Here is a 6,000-nt window from a genome sequence, read left to right on the forward strand (position 1 = left end):
TCTGTGTCTCTCATGAATAAATACAATCCTAAAAAAAGAAAAGGAAAGAAAAGAAAGAAATAGAGTAGCAAGAAATGACAGAACATGCATACTGCCTTTATCTTCTCTGCTCACACATATGCTCTATTGTCCTATTGGACTTCACTTACAAAATATAAGTTCAAAGATAAAAATATTAAATATTTCAAGATGGCAATCTCAGAACATAAAAACAAGGGAGGGGCTTTTTTGAGTGAGGGCACTTCTTGGTTGCACAAGTCATCTGCCCCTGAAACTGGCCCTGAGAGCAATGAAGAGGAAGGATACCAATAAAGAAGGTGGTGTAATAATTGAGATGAAAGAGGATAGTGGTTGATACTAGAGGAGTACCCCTGAAATTGGGGGAAAGCAGATAGTTTCAAGAAATATTTGGACTGCTAGACCAGTGGCATATGTAGATTGCTTGGTTGTAGAGGGATAATGGAGAGAGGAGTTAGGAATGAGTCCAAAGTATGCTTTGGCAGTGAGAAGAATGGAAATGCCATTTTCTGGGAATGTTAGAGGAAGAACTGGAATGGAGGGATAGGAAGGAAGTTAAAAGTGTTGTGTTTGAGGTACATGTATCACATGGTAGTGATGTTTATAGACAGTAGAATATTCAGATCTGAATCTCTGGAAAGAGATACGAACTAGAGCTATTGATTTGGAAACCTTCCACATACAGATTGTGACTAAAGCCAGAGAAGTAAAAGAGATTGCTTAGGAAGAGTGTGCAAAGTAATAAAAGAAAAGGTCCCAGGCTAGTATCTTTAAAAAAAAAACACCAACATTTAGGTGGAAGAAACATCTTCAAAAGAATCTGGGAAGAAGTAGTCACAAAATGTGGAGAAACTGGGCAGCCTGGCAAAGCGGTTTAGTGCCGCCTTTGGCCCAGGGCATGATCCTGGAGACCTGGAATCAAGTCCCACGTCGGGCTCCCTGCATGGAGCCTGCTTCTCCCTCTGCCTGTGTCTCTGCCTCTCTCTCTCTCTCTCTTCTCTGTGTATTCTCATGAATAAATAAATAAAATCTTTTTTAAAAATGTGGAGAAACTATGGGAGAGAATAGCTTTACAGACCCCAAAATGAAAAAGGCATTTCAGGAAGGAGAAGTCTTCAACAGTCAGATGCTCCTGAGAGATCAAGCAAGGAACTCAAGTTTCCATTGGCTTTAGTGACAAATTCATCTGGGGACCTTGGCAAAGGGAAATTCAGTGGAATAATGAGGACAAAGGTGAGAATACAAAGGGCTGAAGTGTGAATAGGAAAACAATATATATTAAAACATATTTTAATTTCTATGTGAAGAGATACTGGATACTTTGGGGGACCTGGGGTAGCTCAGTCGGTTGTTTCTGACTCTTGATTTTGGCTCAGGCCATGATCTCAGGGACTTGAGATCCAGCCCTTTGTAGGGCTTTGTGCTCAGCGCAAAGTCTGCTAGAGATTCTCTGTCTCCCTGTCCCTCCTCCTGTTCTCTCTCTTTAAAATAAATAAATAAATAAATCTTCAAAAAGAGAGAGAGACAGAAAATGGGGCACCTGGGTAGCTCAGTCAGTTGGGCATCTGCTTTCGGCTCAGATCATGATCCCAGGGTCCTGGGATCAAGCCCCACTTGGAGCTCTCTGCTTGGCGGGGAGCCTGGTTCTTCTCTCCCTCTGCCTGCCACTCCCCTCTGCTTGTGCTTTCTCTCTGGCAAATAAATAAATAAAATCTTGAGAGAGAGAGACAGAGAGAGAGAGAGAGAGAGAGAAAGAGAGAGAGAGATTGGATACTTAAATTTGGGAGGAACAAGGAGTGAAGTAGAAATTGAAGAAAGAGGAAAAAGAAGGGATTTTCTTTATTTCCAGTTTTTAAATAGGGTAGGTAAGCTCCACAAACAGGCCAGGGATCATAGCTTTGTTTACTGCTTTGTGCCTACAACAGCATATTTGTTTCCTAGGGCTGATGAAACAAAACACCACAAACTGGGTGCTCAAAACAATAGAAATTTATTGTCTCACAGCTCTAGAGGCTAGAACTGTGAAATCAAGGTGTTGTCAGCATTATGTTCCCTCTGGAAACTTCCTTGCCTCTTCCTAGCTTCTGGAAGCATGCGGACAAACTTTGGCTTTCCTTGGCTTGCAGGTGCAGAACTCTAATCTCTGTCTTCATTGCAACAGGACATTTCCTCTGTGTCTCTGCTTTCACCTAAGCATCTTCCTATGAGGACACCAGTCATATTGGGTCAGGGAGTCCACTTACTCCACTATGACACCATCTAAGCTAATTACATCTGCAATGAACTTACTTACAAATGAGGTCACATTCTGAGGTAATGGGGTTTAGGACTTCAACATGTCTCTTTTTTAGGGGAGAGGGATATAACTTACAACGAACATAGGAAATCTTGATTCAACATTTGTTGAATGAATGAATATGATTTGTAGAGCTGGAGGAGAAATTTGCTTTAGACCAGAAGAGGGACACCATTCTATTGCAGTGAGAGGGAAGGAAAAACTGTGGCTACATATAATGGCTGGCATAAGGAAATTGTGTCAGCTGAAGTGTTTAAAATTCTCCATGAAGAGGAAGGTGAAATCTCTGCTGAGGTGAGGGGAAAGTTGAGGTAGGGGGTCAGAGGGATTAGAGGTGTGGAGCTTAAAAGAACCTGAAATAGAGAAGAAAACTAACAAGGGAAAGGAAGGCTGCCTACGGGATCCCTGGGTGGTGCAGTGGTTTGGCGCCTGCCTTTGGCCCCAGTGCATGGAGCCTGCTTCTTCCTCCGCCTGTGTCTCTGCCTCTCTCTCTCTCTCTCTGTGACTATCATAAATAAATAAAAAAATAATAAAAAAAAAAAAAAAAGGAAGGCTGCCTAGAAGCATTGAGGGGAGCTGGTTGAGGGTAGAAACCATGAATGTAGAGTGGCATAAATCTGCCCTGCTGTGTGATTTCTGTACCAAGGCAAATGGCCAGAGCAATTGGGGTTTTGCCAGGTAGTAGCTAAGGAAAGAAAATGGGGTAAAGGAATTGGGAACACTGGCACAAGAGGACCAGGGATAAGTCATGGAATTAGGCTAGATAGGAGGAGAAGTTAAATACAAGGACTGTATATTTGATATACAGAAGGGTGTATATACAGAAAAGGGTGAGTACAGTACAATAAGATATCTTAAGAAAGTCAGGGACGCCTGGGTGGCTCAGTGGTTGAGCCTTTGCCTTCTGCTCAGGGCCTGATCCTGGAGTCCCACATCGGGTTCCCTGCATGGAGCCTGCTTCTTCCTCTGCTTGTGTCTCTGCCTCTCTCTCTCTCCATGTGTGTCTCTCATGAATAAATAAATTAAATCTTAAAAAAAAAAAAAAGATATCTTAAGAAAGAGAGGATCTGTTCACATAACTTTTACTACAGAATTGTTACAATTGTTCTCTTTTATTATTAGTTATTGTTTTTTTTCTTTAAAAAAATTTTTTTAAAATTTATTTGACAGAGAGCAATAGAGCACAAGCAGAGGGACCGGTAGAGGGAGAAGGAGAAGCAGGTTCCCTGTTGAGCAGGGAGTCCCGATGTGAGGTTCCATCCCAGGACCTGAGATCATGGCCTGAGCTGCAGGAAGATGCTTAACCGACTAAACCACCCACCCGCCCCAGTTGTTGTTTTTATTTTATCTTAAATTTTTAAAAAAGATTTTATATCTAAGTAATCTCTACACTCAGTGTGGGGCTCAAACTCACAATCCCCAAATCAAGAGTTGCATGCTCTACTGACCAAACCAGCCAGGCGCCCCTTAGTTATTGTTGTTAATCTCTTGCTATGCCTAGTTCATAAATTAAACTTTATCATAGGCATGTATGTATAGGAAAAAACACAGCATATATAGGATTTGGTACTACCCATGGTTTGGGGCATCCACGGTGGGTCTTGGAAAGTATTCTTGCAGATACAGGGGAACTCTTGTATAACACAGAGGTTCATAACTATTTGTGCAATGGACTACTTGCCTCTCTGGTGAAGCCTATAGACCACTTTTCAAAAAATATTTTTAAGTATATATGTAGAATTATATATAAAACCCTTTATATTAAAATATAGTTATAGGGGTACCTGGGTTGGTCAGTTAGTTAAGTGTCTGACTTCAGCTCAGGTCATGATCTCAAGGTCCTGGGACTGAGCCCCATATTGGGCTTCAGCGCTCATTGGGGAGTTTGCTTCTCTCTTGCCCTTTGCCCCTGCCCCACCCCTCATGTGCCCTCTTTCTCAAATAAATAAATCTTTTTAAAAAATTAAAATATAAAAATATTTAAATAACTACACATATGCTACAGCAATGTGTGTTTGCCATGACCTGGATGTTTGTGTTCCCCCTAGAACCCATGTGTCACAAACCTAAGACCAACATGATAGTGTTAGGAGGTTGACCTTAGGAGATATTAGGTCATGAGGGTGGAGCTCCCATGAATGGGATGAGTGCTCTTATAAAAGAGACCCCGAAGAGCTCCTTCCCTCCCATCCATTATGTAAGGATACAATGAGAAGCTGTGACCCAGAAGAGAGCACTTACTTGACCATGCTGGCACCCTGATCTTGAACTTCCAGCCTCTATAACTGTGAGAAATAAATTTCTGTTGTTAATAAGCTAACTAGTATGTGGTATTTTTTTTATAGCAGCCTGAACGGACTAAGATAATATGCTTCTTTGCATTAAACAACAAGATTTAGTGGCAGGCTTAAAAAGAACCATAATTTCTAGGTAGAAATGAGCATAAATAAAAATTTTAAGTATTTGTATGTGATAGTAACTGTAATGCAATGTATATAAAAATAGCTGTGTTTTCTATGGTGATAAAGCCATAGATACTGCTAGTAATTCTGTGGTATATTGCCTCCTTTTATTATTGAAGGAAATGCTACATTTCAGTGAAAACTTAGTGAAAATAAATATATAGATGTTTTCCTGCCCAAGTTCATAGATCCCTTGAATTACACCACGACTCCTTGAAGGCCCGTGGGTCTCCGGTGTGAATGCTGGGTGTGGAGGAGAGAAAATGGAAGAAGTAAAAGAACTGAGAAGCCAAATTGTACATTGATGAGTGGACATTAGAAACAGATGATACAGAATAACACAGCAAACCTATGAAATAGCTTATGAAGCCTGCAAAGGGAGGCAACTAGGCTCAGGTAGTAGAGCATTTAGCCTTTGATCTTGGGGTTGTGAATTCTAACCCCATGTTAGGTGTGGAGATTATTTAAAAAAAAAAAAAAGGATGCAAAGGGAAGTGGTGCCTTCAAGAAAGGAGTAAATTTTACTTAAGGCAAGGAGCTGAAAGGAATGTACACAGTTAAGGATCTAGGTAGTGTTTTTTTTTTTTTTTAAAGATTTTATTTATTTATTCATGATAGACATAGAGAGAGAGAGAGAGAGAGAGAGAGGCAGAGACACAGGCAGAGGGAGGAGCAGGCCCCATGCTGAGAGCCCGATAGGGAACTCGATCCCAGGACCCCAGGATCACGCCCTGGGCCAAAGGCAGGCGCTGAACCGCTGAGCCACCCAGGGATCCCCGTTAGGTAGTGTTTTTTACCCCTGTAGACTGGGCAGTGGAAAAGACTGGGAGAGAGGGTACCAGTTGGGGTGTAGTATGGACTGGAATGGTTGCAAATGGATATGAGAAGATAGATTATCAGAAGCGTTTAAGTCATGGATGGTAATATAAACCCACTATCCAAGGATAATCAGTGTAGCATCATTGGAATATTTATTGGCGTTAAATTTGTCATCATGACAAAATTCAAAGCAATCGAAACTTCCAGTCTTAGAGAATTGGTTAGTTACTGACTATCCATAAAAATGAAATATTCTGGAGGTTGCCAATGAGAACAACATATAGAAGAGTTTTTAGAGGCATTGAAGATTGTCCTGATAGACTATTAAGTAAAAATGGGATGCCTGGGTCCTCAGTGGGTTGTCTGCCTTCCTCTTAGATCATGATTCCAGGGTCCTGGGATGGC

Source organism: Vulpes vulpes, chromosome 1 (genome assembly GCF_048418805.1).
Source record: "Vulpes vulpes isolate BD-2025 chromosome 1, VulVul3, whole genome shotgun sequence".
NCBI lineage: Eukaryota > Metazoa > Chordata > Mammalia > Carnivora > Canidae > Vulpes > Vulpes vulpes.